The sequence below is a fragment of the Micromys minutus genome (genome assembly GCF_963924665.1).
Source record: "Micromys minutus genome assembly, chromosome: 9".
Lineage (NCBI taxonomy): Eukaryota > Metazoa > Chordata > Mammalia > Rodentia > Muridae > Micromys > Micromys minutus.
This window is the reverse complement of record NC_137978.1, coordinates 53,780,959-53,797,700: the sequence shown is the minus strand read 5'-3', so window position 1 is coordinate 53,797,700 and position 16,742 is coordinate 53,780,959.

Sequence of the window (16,742 nt, the reverse complement as noted above, 5' to 3'; positions counted from 1 at the left end):
TGGGGTTTATGGGATGTCATGGTGATGGGATGCAGTTTAGGGGTTGTTGGGGACCAAGGCCTGATCCACCATGAAGGATTGAAGCCAGGGCCAGGATGGAGGCCACTCAAGACCACGCTCCCTACGGCTTTGTCCGAGGCTCACAGCTACTTAATTTGCATACTGATGTTCTGGCTTCTGTTAGCCACACTTCAGGTGTGGCTGGGAGACCACTGTCCACCTGTCACTGGGTGGAAGAGGGACCAGCATTCCCTTTCTGTGGGTGGAGTCGACTTTCTAGTTCCCTGTCCCAATGGGACTCCATGCCTGTGCCTTCTTCCCCCTGTTGGCCAATACGTGACGAGCGAGGAGAAGCTGTGTAGACAGGGAGCAAGCCTGGATCCTAGGTCACTCTGCAATCCACCTGCTACGTGGCTCCCAGAAGGGCCCTTGGTTTCCGCATCTGTGACAGGTACTGCCTTGCTGAGGCTTCCCAGTGCTGCGTCTGTGGAAAGCACTGTTGTAGCCTCTGACAGCAGCTGTGTGATGATATGTCCCTGTATCCTTGGCCCAAGCATTTGTGGCAGATGTCTCCCTTTTGTGAAGGAGCTGGTGGCCAACAGCCCCGTTCCATCTCCTTATAGCTCGCTCATTCGTAGAGGACCTGGGGCTTGAATGGACCTGTGAATTGCTGCCTCTCAACACTGGGACTCCAGTGAGTGGGTTGTGTCCGTCAGCTCCTCTCTGCCCTTCTGACCACAGATGTGGGAGCTGGAGGCTCGGGTGGTACCTGAGAAAGAAGCCTCGGCGTGCTGGGCCCTCATCCCATTTAACAAATGCCCTCCTCAGCCTCGTTGTGCAGCTGAAGGATCCGAGGTTCATGGGCTGCGCTTAACTTGTCCAGCAAGCTCCAGGCCCAAAGCCGGACAGGATTGAGGTCAGTCACCAAAGACCCTCAGCCACTCTATGACTCCCCCAGCAGAGACACTTGACAGCCAGACCACACTAGTGAACCGGTTCTACTTTTCCCCTTACTGTGTGATGGTCAGCAAGATCCGTAACCTCTCTGTGTCTCATCAGAGGGGTCTCCAGGCCTTGGATTCTGTCACACAGTTCCGCTCCACTGGGCACTCAGCATAGGCTAAGCCTCAGGGTAGAGTGTAGTAAACAAGATAAATGCTGTCCCCCTTCTTAGTCACCCCAGTGACCCACATTTTGCCTGTGAGTACAGAGGGACAGAGTAAGGAGGTGTTGGGGCTCCAGAGAGGTGGCCCTGGGAGGCAGGGACTGAATCTGTGGGGTGAGGAAGGGGAAGACAGATAAGAGCTTGGTGACACAGAAGTCACTGAAGAGTCTTCGTGGAGAACGAGCCACCGGGCTGGAAAGGTGCCTCAGCGGTTAAAGGTCAAACCCACCGTCCAAACCGCTGGAGAGGCTTACCGGTCTCAGGTTGGTTTTTTTTTTTTTTTTTTTTTTTTTTTTTTTTTTTTTTTTTGCTCTTCCACTTACTTTACATTTGTTTGCTTATATTTATATATTAAGACCAGTCCCATGAAGCCCAGGCTGGCCTCAAACTCGCAATCCTCCTGCCTCAGCCTCCAAAGTATTAGGACTCTGAGTAAGTAACAACGGGCCTGAGCCATCTTCCAGCCATCCTTGTTGGGGAGTCTGGGGGAATGTGTGGGACCAGGAACCATGGTGGCACGGGGGTGGGGGATTGGGGGGGTTGTGCCGTATTCTAGACTCTTGGCACTGGCCTGGTTGAGCTCTCTCAGTGAGTAGCGGCTGGGGAGGAGATCTGAGAATCCTTCCAGTAGAGAGGGCCAGTCTGAGGAGCTCTTCGAGGTGAATAGCAAGGAAGGCTGGGAAGGCACGGCGTCTCCATTCATGTTGTGGACAAACTATCTGAGCCTGGGCATTTTGTAAAGACGGGAGGTTAATTTCACCCCCAGCTTAGCTCTAGTGGGGATGTGGTGGCTGAGGACATTGCAGGGTGGTTGTATATGCAGGAGGGCTAAGGGGTTGTCTGTCTCAGCAATATCTCACTCGTTCAGACCCACCCCAGTGACACCAGCAGTAATCCATTCCCATGACTGAACTGCACCTTACCCGGCCCCTCCTCTAAAATGTCTCATCACCTCATCCCACCAACATGCCAGTCTGTGAGCACTGCACACAAGCCCTAGTGTGTGGAATGAGGTGGGAAACTTGAAGCCAGGGAGGGTGTTTCAGTTTGTCTGTCCAGGGCTAAGAGTCAGGCGAAACCAAGGATCCCACCTCCAAGTATTGTCACACAGGGTCATAGCTTCCACATGTGGACTCCGGGGACGTGAACTGTGGCCACAATGTGGTTTCTTGTAGGTTGTTGTGCAACACACCTGGCCACCTACCCACAACCCGCACAGCCATACACATGCTTACTGACACTGGCACATCCCCTTACACACTTACACACTTATTCATACACACTCTCATACTCAGACATCCACACTTACAGACTGACATACCCACAGTCAACATCCTATTCATCGACAAAAATGTTCACTCAAACATTTAAACCCTCGTACACTCATACACACACACACACACACACACACACACACACACACACACACACTCGAACACACACAAGCACATACGCAAGCACACACACTTGCACATAAGCACATACACACAAGCTCACACACACACACAAGCACACACATGCACACCCTGGAATTTAGATTTCAGACAAACAGGCCCCATTACACTAAGCGCTTTTCTGGGCCTTGTTCCTGTTGTCACGGGACAGACCTTGTCCTCAGGGACCACACTCATCTAGGACGCAGGATGTGGTGCTAAGAACCTCTCGGAGGCAGCCAGGCTGACTCAGCAGGGGCGGGCTTTGATCTACTCATATGTGGGATGGAATCTTGGCTCTGTTACACATTGACTGTGGCCTTTGACAAGGAACAACTCCAGAGTGTCCAGATGTCCTCGGCTGAGCAGGCAAAGAGGCTGTCTTCGGGGGTCCTCTGAGCTCTGCTGTCTCAGCACATCCTTAGACACTAAAAGGAGGCAGGGGAGCGGGGGGGGGGGTAGGAGGGAACCACACTAGCCTGTAGTGGTCCAGACTGACTGACTCAGAAGCTCTGGTCCTGGCAGGGACTGCACTGAAGCTGTGTTTCCTCTCACACTGGTCTGTTTCCAAACCCTGAGCTCGGGCAGAGGTTAACTGATCCTCCTGGGGGCCAGTACCAAGCCAGGCCCTCTGAGTGGGGATGGCTCTGCTGCCACCAACACATGGCCTTTGGCTTGTCCCTAGACTAGAGTGTACATCCCAGTGAAGGTTTTTCTCCTGTGCCCTGTGGGGATGGCAGAGCCCCTACAGCCTGTCTTCTGTGGCCCCAAGGTGATTTTCTTTTAAAAAATATTTTTGTTTTGTGTGCATACATGTGTATGTGGAATTTGGGGGTGTGTAGTGTTGAGGTCAGGCTTAAATTTAGGGTCAGGTCTCTACTTCCACCCCCGTCATCTGGGGATAGAGCTCATCTTGGTGGCACATGCTCTTTCCCCATTGGATCTTCCTCAATGGACCATTTACATTCTATAGCAGTGGCCAGTGTGTTCTGGTGGATGACACGGGGTATGTGAGTGGTCGGTCTGTAAAAAAGTTGCAGTTGATGGACCAGCGGGCACCACAGACCTGGAGTTTCAGTTTTCTGGAGTCAGGGGAAGGCTCTGTCCTTTGGAGCCCCCAGACTGATGGCAGCCACAGCCCTTGTCACCCAGCTCTATGAGGAAGCAGCTAGTCTGATAGGGGAAGGTATAGATTCTGCTAAGGAGGAGACTCCAGTCTGATGGAGGAGATACCCCTCTGTGTACCCTCAGAGGAGTCTCCAGCTCTAAGGGGGAGATCCCCCCAGGCTGGAGGGGAGACAAATCCTTAGTCCCTGGCGAGCTCCAGTCTGGGGAAGGGGAGACAAGCCCTTGAGCCATGGAAGATACAAGATGATAAGAAACTTCTCAGCAGTGTGAACCTAATCAGCAGCCTGGCGGCTGGAGCTCCTCATTTACACTTCCCGGGGAAATGGCAAAGTAGCAGGAATGTGCAAATTGAGGAAATTAATATAATTACCCGAGCTCGCTCCTGTCAGCCTACCCCATCAACAGAAGCTCTGGACCTCTCCCTGTGAGTGGCGGAGCCGGTCCTTATGTTCCTAGTCAGCAGCAGAGCAGACAGCTTGCCCCTCCCCTTCGGGCTGGGGAGGATGGGGGGTGGGGGGATGGGGGGTGGGGGGATGGGGAGTTAGGGAGGTAGGGCAGGGGTGGGGGGATGGGGAGTTAGGGAGGTAGGGCGGGGGTGGGGGGTTGGGGGTGAGTGGTTGGGTGGGGGGGGAATCCTACAGGGTCCTGTGGGTATCCTCAAGAGCAGGGGATGACCTTGGTGTGGAGTGAGCGCTCAGCTTTATATCTGGTGATCTGGGCTTTCCTTTTGCTTCTGTCTCCCTTGGCCTTGTAAGCCTCTAAGCTGGGTAAATTCAAACCAGTTCAACAGAGGCCATTCGGTCCATTGTTTTATGACCCCAGAGAGAGGTACCAACGTGACTCTGCTTCATAGAGGAAATCCAGGTCAGAGAGTGACCCGGCACAGAAGAGGACCCCGGAACTTCAGGCTCAATGCAACATCCCTCATTACCAATATCTGTTAGTCATAAAACAAAGCCCATTTCTCAGCCCCATCGTTTCTGATTGCCGGGAGAAGATCCCGGTGAGGACAGATAGCCACAGGAGGCTCAGCACAGCTGTAAATCCTCAGCTGGTCTCTCAGTTCCAGGATGTAGGAATCCCCTCTTCTGATAAATGAAGTTAATTTGTGACAACTAGGAGCGGGGCGTGTATCCATGTTCCTAGTTGCTCCCATTAGTGTAACTTAAAGAGGAATGGGGGTGGGGCAGATAGCTCATTGCAGAAAGGGCTTGCCTTGCAAGCCCAAGGACTTGAGTTCAATTCCCAGAACCCATGTGGAGAAAGCCGAGCTTAGTAGGGACTTTCTGTGTTAGGGAGGTAGAGGCAGGCCCTTGCTTTCTGGGAGCTGAGTCTGCTTTCAAGTAGCTTAGAAAGGAAAAGGTTCCAGGAGCCTTGTCCTTGTGGGGTTGATGGTTCTCTCCTGGTGTGCTGTCCCAGCAGGCCACAGCCTTTCCTTTTGTGCTTGGCCTGGAGAGATGGCTCAGCCATTAAGAGCACTGATTGTTCTTCTAGAGGTCCTGAGTTCAATTCCCAGCAACCACATGGCGGCTCACAGCCATCTGTGATGGGATCTGATGCCCTCTTCTGGTGTCTGAACACAGAGACAGTGTGCTCACATACATAAAATAAATAATTCTTAAAAAAAAAAAAAAAAAAAAAAGCGTTGTGCTTTCTTGGACGTGCTCAGCTGGGCCTGGTTCGAGGTATCATGGCCCGGGGTTTCACAGTTACAATTGGTGAAGATTGTCAGGGTGGGTCATGGGTGGGTGGGGCCAGAAACGTGGCCAGAAGCTGGGGCCCAGAAGCTTTCTCTAAAACCACCCCGTCTGGGAGGTGGGACAGATGTCTAAGAGCACTGGCTGTTAATCCGGAGGACCAGGATTGGATTCCCAGCGCCCAGCAGAGTGACTCCAGTTCTGGAGGATCTGAGTCTGGCATGCACTGATACACATGCAGGCAAACATTCACACACATAAAATAAAATATGTACCACCGTGAAGTTGGTGTCTCTTGACCAGGCTGAGGTTGTGGGGTTCTGAGTTCAGGGCCACCATGGTTCTGGGTCCTTCAGCTCCATTCCCAAAGGCTTTGTGAGTTCTTCTTGGCCTGAACCCCACACAGGGATAGATAGTCTTCTACCCCTGTTATTTCTACTAAATTAGGTTGACAAGGCTTTTTTTCCTTTGGCAAATCCAGGGACATGCATTTATAGGCTGTTTTGCATAAATCAGGGTCTAATTTGCATTTATTTGCATGTTTCCCTTGTACGTGGTTCAAAAAGGCCCAAACTCAGCCTGTGCAAAATGAAGTGGGTGTGCCCTGTCCACCCTCTTAGCTGACCTGACTCCCTCAGGCTGTGGTACAGGTGCTCAGGGGGTCTGTTCAGCCTGGGAAGAACTCTGAGCCAGCTCTCCCTCTGACTTTTCCAGTTTCCTGAGCCAGGCACGTTGGTGTGTCCCCCGGTTGGTTGGAGTTGGGTTTTGTCACCTGGACTGCTGGGCTCGGCTTTGTGCCAGCTCACGTCCAGCCTCCCAGACATCAGACAGACCCGAGATTCTGTCTCCAAGGCTTAGTTCTCAGGGGACAGAAGAGGACATGAGCCTAGTGATATTCAAGGTGAGCTTGTCCTTGCCTCCTGTCAATCTTTCACGCTGACTTCCAGGGCCCTTTAGCATTGTCCTGCAGGCTGGAGCAAGGTCACAGGTCAAGGGGAAGGGCCAAGGCTCAGAAGCCACTGGTGCCCTGTCTATGTGGCCCATCTGTGAGGCACCAATGGGGCGGGGGAGGAGGAGTAGGGGTGGGAATCCCATTAACTTTTCATGTCCTAAATCAATTTAATGGGAGCTTCCGATGACTCCGATCTGATTTTTTCCCCTCTTAGTATTACAATTATCAGCATGGTGTGAACGGCAACTCAAGCTTGAAATGGGACATGGTGGCAGGGGCTGTCAGGAAGGGAATGGCACCAGATTACACCAATTATCGAATATTTTACTAATTAGACACTCGGTGCCTCTCTTTGGTTTACGGCAAGGGGATAGGGTGTTCGGCCCCTCACTGTCATCTACCACATGCTAATTCTGGTCCAGGGGAGTACCGCTGAGGGTAGGATCCTTCATGAACAGACAGACAGATGGATGGACGGACAGATGGATGCACGCACACACGCATGCTATTCTGATGTCTCTCTCTAGTCTGTCCTGCTACCCCTGGGAAACCTGGGTGACTCTGAGGAGAATGCTTCCGTAGAATCAGGCTGGGAAGGCAGGAAGCCTGCTTGCTGCTTACTGGGAGGTGCAATACCACATGTGCCAGACATTTAACCTCTGCCCCTTTTACAGATGGGGACACTGAGGCTTGGCATGGAGTGTGATACGTGTGGGCTTTTCTACCAGTGCCTCAGTTTATGAAGTAATGGCTGTGAGATTCAATATTTTAGGAATAAATGCCTAGCATAAGGGTGGGCTTATTCCTGCTAGCTCATAACTCAATTATCTCATTTAAACAAGTCAAACGTCTACCTTGCTGATGGTTACCTTTCCTCAGCTCCATGCATCTGTCTCCTCAGAGTGCAGGGCTAATCTCTTCCTGCACCTGACTCTATCCCAGAGTTCCACTCTCCTTACTGGAACTCCCGCCTCCCACTTCCTGCCCCAGCTAATAGGTCTTCAGCCTTTTATTGACAGGTGATTCTGCCACACTGCACGTGAGAGATTCAGTCTCTCTACAACTTTGCTGAGCTTCTACCGGCAGTTGTAGCTGCGCCACGTGTCCATCTCACACCCCATCCTCATCTGTCATGGGTGCCCAGTGTGAGCCAGAGCTATTGAACTCTGCCCAGAACCTGGAGGTCTTGGCAAACACAGCACAGAAGGAAATCTTAAAGGCGCAGGCCCAGCTCCTTACCTGCCCCCCAGCTGCCATCTGCACAACTGTCTGTGGATGGGCGAGAGAACCAAGTTCAAAGTCCTACCTCCAGCTTAGTGGCTATGTGATCTTGGCCAAAATTCTTCAGCCCTGTGAAGGCCCCTGATGAAGATTGGGTGTTAATTGGCAGTTTAAGGAAATAGACAGCCAAAGCTGAGAGCCTGGGGTGGGTATGGGTGGGAACTTACATCTTCTTCTAGTTAAAATTGATATAAGCCTGCGACCCTAGCTATTCAGGAGGTTGAGGCAGGAGGATTTCAAGTCTAGATTGAGCATCTTAGTGAGACAGTGTCCAAAACAAACAAACAAACAAACAAAACCAACCAAACCAAACCAAACCAAAACAGAAAAGGAAAAAAGGAAGAAAGCTGGAATGTAGACCATTTGCCGAGCTAGTATGAGGATGTAAATCTAATCCCCAGTATACACCCCCCCCACAAAGCCTGCGGCTCCTTCCTGGGAGGGGTAGCCCACACTCAGGACGTTTCACCAGTGCTCGGAAGCAGGGTGTCAGCTGATAACCCATTTTCATAGCTTTAGAAACTGAGGATCTTAGCAACCTGCTGACCAGACTCCCTTGACACGTGACCAAAGCTTATAAGCGGTCTGTAGGTCCTTCTGCCTCGTCAGGAAAAACCCCTAACAGGAACTTAGTGTTCTTGAAGACACAGCTTTCGATCCCTAGGTCTCTTGCTGGATCCAGGTCCCTGAGCTCCGGTCTCAGGGCAGATGTTCCTGTACACACAGGCAGCTCTGCTCTCCGAGTTTCGTTATCTTTATCAAATTAGTTTACACCAGCTACTGTGGTCACCTAATTAAGACATTTCCCAGGGCCCTGTGCTGGCTGTTTAATGAGCCGAGCTGCTGGACTCAGGTTCCATGTGTCCTGGGGTGAGGAGGGATTTGAGGTGTCAGAGCGTGACCAGGGGGTAATTGCCTGCACACCCCACACTGAGCCTGCTGCAGATTGCAAGGAAGGGGGTGTATACAATGATGGGCCATAGGCCCTGTGCCCCAGGCTGTCAGATGGAACCTGTGTTCTGGGGTCCTTCTCCTTGTTAATTCTTTAAGCAATGGAGATCTCTGTACCTGCAAATGATCCAGCCCTGAGGCAGGATGTTCTCAATTTGGATGATGAACTTGGTTTCTGTAAGTTAGATTCTTTTTTATTTTTTAATTTTTTTTTGGTTTTAGTCAGGGGAGTGGGAACTGGAAGATAGGAGGCCAACTAGGTGCTGGGACAGCTCTGCAAGCCAGTGAGGATTGCTTCCAACAGGGAGGAAGGTGGGTTCTAGTTAAGGGAGTGTGTGTCAGGTCAGTGAGGCAAAGTCAGAGATGGCCTCCTAGTCTCTGGTTTGTACACAAGACAGAGATAGTTAGCTCTGCCCATTCTCCATCCGTCCACTTCCTATCTAACCATCTCAATCCTTCATCCATCCATCCACCCACCTATCCATCTGCCTACCCAACCATCCACCCATCCAACCATCCATCTATCCATCCATCCATCCATCCATCCATCCATCCATCCATACATACATACATACATCTTCTGCCCACCCACCTATCTAACCACACATCCATCCATCCCCCCACATATGCATACATCCATAAATCTGCCAATCAACCTAGCTATCTATTCCTTCATCTACCCACCCACTCATCCATTCATTCCTTATCTACCCAAGGATCAATCATTGATCAGTTCATAGATTTATCCACCCACATATTCACTGACTGATAAATTGATTGACAGATCAATGTACCCCTTCACCAGCTTACCTATCCATCTGCCTGTATACCAACTTTACCTATTGATCTACCCACTCATCCATTCACCCACCCATGCATCCATCAATGTATGTATATATCCATCTAAGTACCCATTGATCCCCCCTCACCCGTCCATCCATCCAACACACGGTACATAGACTTCTGTGTACACACGGCACTGTACAGGGATAAAAGCCTGCTTAAGCAGACCCCATCTCTGTTCCCACTGAGCCGCAGTCAGTCTCCTTGAGACTTAGTTCTACTCCTGTTTACATTGAGAACCATCAAACCTAGAGTCGGGCTCACAAAGTCAGAGGCTCTTTATTTCCCTGTGATAACATGGATTCGGTGAGAGCTGACTTCATGTGTTAGCCGAGTCCATTTGGTGGCTTCTTGGATGTCCCTATTCCAACACTGTTGGGCCCTAGGGAAGGCCAGCTCCTTTGACCAAGGACATGTACCCTACATGCAGCATTTAAGTGATAGAGACCTGGCTCTAGCCCAGGCCCCGCGGACACCTCTCTCTTCCTCTGCTACCTTCTTTATCTTACAAAGTGGGGTCCTTTCCAAGAAGTCTTGGCATGCATGTGGTGTGGCAAGAGACCCACCTTCCCACATTGCAGGGTCTCTGACCTTCTCTCAATGAATCGAGGTCACACAGTCTCCACCTGATTCTGTGACCACCCTATTCTCTGTTCTTAAGTCCTCAAGACCTTGCTTCCTCTGTGTCCCAATGGGACGAGCTCAGCTTCTGCTTTTATCTCATTGGCTGCTTCTCCTGCCTTAGTCTAACGTCAGCACGCATCCCTGGAGTCCCAGGACTAGACCCAGGCCAGCAGGCACTGTCTGGTCACTATGTCTGTTTTCAGAAGCCAGAACCGAAGCTCAGCTAACCCAAGCATGCAACCCAGGGGCGAACAGCTTGTAAAGTTAGATGTAGCACTTGACTAGGGCTGTGATTGCACAGTCCCCACCTAGCCCCATCCTTGACTCATGGTCCACAGCATCATGAAGCTGAACATAGGTAAGGTGGCAGCAGAGAGGGACCCTCAGCAGATAGCTGCCTAGCCTGCAGTGGAGAGAAGCAGGAGGCAGGAGGTAGGCAGAGCGTTTGCTGATGGAGCCGGGATCCACGGTTTAGCAGCAAACACCTCTCACCCTAGGGCTCAGGAGGCCTGGGGCGCCATTGAACATTATTAAGATGTCCTCCTGTATTGAGCCACATACAAGGCCACTGCTCTGATGGTGTCTTTATAGTGCCAAACGATTGACCTCTACTGAGGAAGGAGGAACAGCTTCCTCTGCAGGTTCTCCAACCCTATCCCACACCGCCTCATCACAGAGGGAGGCTAATTCCTTTTGTTCTTTCTGATTTATCTTTTATTTGGGGAGCTGCTGGGGGTTGAACCTAGGGCTTCTCACGGGCTCAACAAGTACCACACCACTGACGCCCCCAGCCTAGCCAGCTCCTTTTCCCTCCTGCCATGGTCTGGACCTGCTCCTGGTTGTTTCAAATGAAATTATCACAGATCGCTCTTGGGGGCTGGGGTCGTTGTCACTCGATTCAGCTTGGAGGTCCTCCAGGGTCTGCGCTCCAGCTCCAGTTTCTCGTTGGCCTCCAATACGGGGAGTTTTTCAGGGAAAGCTGGGTGAGGGAGGCTAGGGGGATAGGCAGTGAGTGTTGGGAAGGTGGCTGGGGGTAGGCACTGTGCCAGGCAGGTCTGTCCCCCAGCTGGGTCCTGACCCCTCACCTGAGTCTTGTCTCTCGAACCCCTACCTCACCTACAGATCCCAGAAGATGCCCTGTCCTCTGGTATAGACTCCTTAAACGCAGCCAGAGCCTTTGTTGAAATGCCATCTGACACAGGCTCCAGGCACATAGCTCATATCAAAGCGGGGCAGGCTGGAGCCAGAGAGCTGCATCCTGTCCCTTCTCCTCCAAAGTGCCTCTGGGGTGATGGCAAGAAATCCCAGAATCCCAGGAAACATACTTTAAACATCTCTAACCTCGTCTTTGTTCTTTCTTGTGGGGGGGGGGACAGAAACCAACTGATCGAGGTCACGTGCTGTGTTCAAGGTCATCCGGGGTGTCATAGGCATAGGTGAGGTTTGATTGGTGGCAGCTGTCCCCAGCTGATGTTTCTGAGGGTGTTTGGGAAGCCTCCCCGCATTGAAGAATCATCTGTGTGGAGGCTGAGCCTGTAGACCACAGGCAGGAGAAAGAATCCCGTTTCTGAAAGCCCCAAGTCTCTGCCCCCTCTGGACCTCAGTGGACTCATCAGAAGCCATCAACCTGCCTGAGAAGCCTGGTGGCTCTGTGCTCCTTTAGCCTTGGGTCTGCTCCTGCGGATGAGTTTGTGGTTTCCCATCTGCAGGCTTGGGGGTGGGTAGGGGGGTTGGGTGGGGAAGTGGGGGTGGGTAGTAGGGGGTGGGGGTGGGACTCCTCTCTAAATCCTGTCTTTCCCCTCTGGGATGACCCACTCAAAAGGAACCATGTTCTTTGTCAGCAGAGCTGCCTCTTCTGACAAAGAGGCTTTCATCTTTGTGCGTGAGACTTCCCACAGCATCAGCAGAAACTTCCTGACAGGGAGGAAACAGGTTCCCAATGCTTGTGGACCCTTCAGAAACCTGGAATGTCAGAGCTGGAACCAGGCTAAGCCACTGAGGTGGCTCCGTGGTTAAAGACATAGGCTTGGAGTAAAACAGCCTTGGCCTTAAACTCTGGCTCCATTCCCTGTGACCTTGAGTTGGTCAGTTAAGGTACCTGGGACTCAGTTTCCCTAACTGGGATGCAGAGACTGATTGTAATGGTTATTCCTGGTTGTCAACTTGGCTGTATCTGGAATGAACTATGATCCAGAATTGGAGGGCTCACCCGTGATCCAGATCTTGAGGCTGGAAGACACAAGTTTCTGACCTGGATCTTGGCAAGGAGATCTTGAGGCACAGTGGCCATGAAAAGCTTAGGCCCAGGCAAGGCAGTACACGCCTTTAATCCAGGAGACTGAGACAAGGACATCTCTGAGTTCAAGGTCAGCCTGGGACAAAGCAAGTGGTGGTGGGTAGGTGGGCTCATCGCTTTCTGGCAGTTGGTATAGACCTTACTCTGAGGGCTCAGCTGCTGCTCTTTCTCACAGCCTCTCTCTACAGCTTTTCTTCCTAGCTGGCTTCCTTGCAACCCTAGAGTTGAAAGTTCTGTCCAAGGGGGAGTGTTTAAAAGACGTTGCCCCCAAAGCAAGCATTGTAGAGTTCCCCCTGGCTTCATCTGGCAAAGGTCCTGCTGGCCAGAGCCTGTTACCTGCTCAGAGGTCAAGTGGAAGGGAATCTTGGGTCACTGAGGCTGTCTGGTACAGAGGCCTGGCTGTGGGGTGTGGGTCTCTGGTGAGGTATAAAGGTTCCCCCCAGCCTGCCCTAGTTGTTACTGGGATTTCCGCCCCCCCCCCCCCCCCCCGCTTTCGATATCTGAACCAAGCAACTGGGAAGGATGTACTTTGAGGCCCCTCCCCTCATCTTTTGGGCCCATGAGGATGAATGGCCTGCCCAGGGCCACCCAGGGATGTGAGGGCAGAGCCAGATAAATCACTGATCTCCCACAGAGTAACACTATTGATTAAACAATTAGTAACTGAAGAGTGATGGAAAGAAAGAATCATTTGGTGGCTGAGTGGCCAGATGAATATCCAGGGGAAATATCCAGGGAAATTTGGTGGCTTCAGGCGTAGGGTGGGGTCAAGCCCTTCTGGGCCTGGTTGGTACACACAGTGAAAAGTTGGGAACTCAGAAGAACTGGGGTTTTGAGAAGGTGGGAAGGACGGTGGCCCTTCCCGTGACAACTCGAAGCTCTGCCTTCTGGAGGGGGCTTGTTGTCAAACCAACAAGGAAGAAGGATGTTTCCAAGCCAAGGCTCAGAGAGGTCAAGTTACTTGCCTGAGGCTGCAGAGCTGGCAAACAGCAGAGCTGAGATTAGAACCAGGCAGCCTGGTCACAAACACCACAATATATATTTAGGGCAGTGGCTCTTCCCTGGGAAAGTGGATTGGAGCAGATGCTGCTCAGACTAACAGTTCAACACATCAGAAACTCCCATCTTCCAACTGACCCCACACTTTACTGATGGGCAGGTTGTGGTCACCCTACTGAATAGATGGGCAGCCAGATGCCCTTTCAGGCAGGACCTTCTCCCACTGTTGTCTCCAGGCTTGCTACCCATGCCTCTGAACCCAGCCCCTCCCTAGCACCAGTGGATGGTCTAGGAAAAAAAAAATCAAGAAAAAACAATCATTAGCCCAAGGCATGGGCTGTTGATTTATTTCTGGGAAAGTCCCATGTCCCCTGAGACGGTGACCTCCATTAACGTTGCCGTGTTCAGAGCCATGCATTTCGGATGCAGCGTGCCTCTGCAGTCTCTTTAAAGAACACGCTGTTAAGTTTCAAAGACTCTCGCTGGCTCGAAGAGTGCCTGGAGTGCCGTTCCTCCAGGAAGAGCGTTCCATCAAACACGCCTGATAAATGGGGCCTTTGTGGCTGCGGACGCTCCATTCGGACCCGGAGGCAGCAGAGGGAGGATTGGCAACATGAAAGGAGCCACAGACTAGACGGATGGCTGAGCAAACAAGGCACGTGCGAGGCTGCGCCCTACCCTGAGCGCAGCTGGATACCCGGGACCTGGATAGAGGGGCTCCTGGAGGTGCTGCAAACCCCTGTTCACGTCCACGCCCACGTCCACGCCCACCGTCCGCTGTTTGCAGCCATCTGGATTATACCTGTGCCGAGGGGAATGAGGGCGTTGTGGATGCTCCTCCTAAAAGTCCACAGTTCAGTACGCTCAACCCAGAAACTTGACCCCCAAAGAGCCCTGTCTACTCACCCTCCCTTACCGACACTGATGGAGCAGCAGGCTGGTCCCGGCGGACAGCAGGTGCGGTTTGGATAAAAACGGACCCCGAAAACTTTTATATTCGAATGCTTAATCAAGAGGGAGTGAGGCTATTTGAGAAGGATTAGGAGGCGTGACTTTGTTGGAGGAGGTGTGGCCTTGGAGGCAGTATGTCGCGGAGGTGAGCTTTAAGGTTTCAGAAAGGTCATGTCAGGCCCAGTTCTTTACTCTCTCTCTCTGTCTGTGTCTCTCACTGTCTCTCTCTGTCTCTGTCTGTGTCTCTCTTACTGTTCCTATATCTCTGTCTATGTCTCTCACTGTCTGTCTCTTTGTCTCTCACTGTCTCTATCTCTGTCTGTGTCTCTCACTGTCTCTCTCTGTGTCTCTCACTGTCTCTCTTTCTCTTTGTCTCTGTCTGTCTGTCTGTCTGTCTGTCTCTCTCTCACTCTCTCTCTCTCTCTCTCTCTCTCTCTGTCTCTCTCCGCCTATGGTTCACAGTATAGAACGCCCAGCTACTCCCCCAGTGCCTGCCTACACGCCACTGCGCTCCCCGCCGTGATGACAATGGACTAAACCTCTGAAAGTGTAAGCCAGCCCCAATTCAGTGCTTTTCCTTGTAAGAGTTGTTTGGTTATGGTGTCGCTTCACAGCTGTAGAAGACTAAGTGGGGAAACTGAGGCCCAGAAAGGTGGTGAGCTCGCCTGGAGTTACATAGTAATCGGAGTGGAGGGGAATGCTCTAGGGGCGCGCCTGGCCCTTGGCGATCTGCCTTACTGGGTTTAGTGCCCTCTCTCCAGCTGTGCCTCTCACCCCTGACTCCCAAGGGTGGCGGGGTGAGCATCAGAGGGACAGCACTGTCTTGTGGGTCTTGGCACATGAAAGGCCAAGCCAGACTTCTAGACAATCTAGGGGAATCCAGGATGAAACCATTCTCCACCATGTTACCCCATTGCCTATTCAGACAGACAGACAGACAGACAGCCTCATAGCTTACGGGAGAGCATGGGTCCTCTTCCTCGGGGCCCCATGCTGAGTTCCCTCCATACCTATCCTTGTGGGTCCTGTGCCCAACCCGGCTCCCCTTCCTCTGTAATCACCATGTGAGCCTTAAAGGCACAGGCCTCCCTTTGCAGCCCTCGGTGCACTGTAGATGATATTTTCCCAAACCAGTTCATTTTTCGTTTGCCTCTTGACTTTCCGCTGCACTTGTCTCCCTCCAGCCAGTGGGGCTGGAGATGTGGCTTCGACCCCAGTGCCCTGGTAGCTGGTAAGTGTGGGGTGCCAGGGCTCCTCTCTGAGGGAGCCACAGGCCTCAGGCCAGGGGGCCTGCCAGCCTGACACTCAGGCCTATATGCACAACAAGGAGCTACCCAGCTTGGGAGATTCCCTCCCAACCTCAGATACAGGTCTGGAATGTCCATCAGAAGCCTTAGGCTCTGCCTCAGGCTGCACTGGGGCTCAGATCCAGGCTCCACCCTGGGGCTGGGTCTGTCTGTCCCTCCCTCAGCCTCTTGTCTATGTGATTGCACTTGAGGAGAGCCATTGGCAAGGGTGAAGGAGCAGCCTCCTCTCCTCCCACCCCCTCCCAGGAGCCTCTCTGCATCTCAGGCATGACTTGACAGTGATGTGGTCGCCAAACAGTGTTTAAGATGCTGTCATTAACAATTCTATCCATCCATCTATCCATCCATCCATTCACTCACTCATTCACTCACTCATTCACTCACTCATTCACTCATTCACTCATTCATTCACTCATTCACTCACCCATTCACTCACTCATTCACTCATTCATTCACTCACTTATTCATTCATTCACTTGTTCACTCAGTCATTATTCACCCATTCATTCGCTCATTCATTCATTCACTCACTTATTCACTCATTCACTCAGCCATTCATTTACTCATTCACTCACTCATTTATTCATTCATTCCCCCTTTTATTCACTCATTCATTCACTCACTCATTCACTCATTCATTCATTCACTCACTTATACATTCATTCACTTTTTCATTGGCCACTTTATGTCTCTAGCATACTTTCTACGCCCATCCACTTATTAGCTCAGACATTGGCCTGGGGACATAATGATTAATTAGAGATGCTTTCTGCCTCAAAAAAAAAAAACAATCACCATTTCAAGAAGGAGACAACCAGCCATGGCACAAGGGTAGGCCTGCCTTCTGAGCTGGCCTGGTGCCATCATGGGCCCAGGAGCATCACAAAACCCTCGTCCAGCTCCGGACCAGTCAGTCAGTGATTGATGACGTGGGTGACTAAGCCTTGCTGGGAAGGAGACCAGGTTGCTGTCCCGTTGCTCCATCTTTCAGGGGCAGGATGGCGGCTGCTATAAAGCTTGTTCCTTAATGCCCACAGGTGTCGCTCAGGACCGTCAGCATCCGCGAGGGCCAGGGAGGAAATCCATTTCCCAGCTAGAAAATTATTGAATGTTTA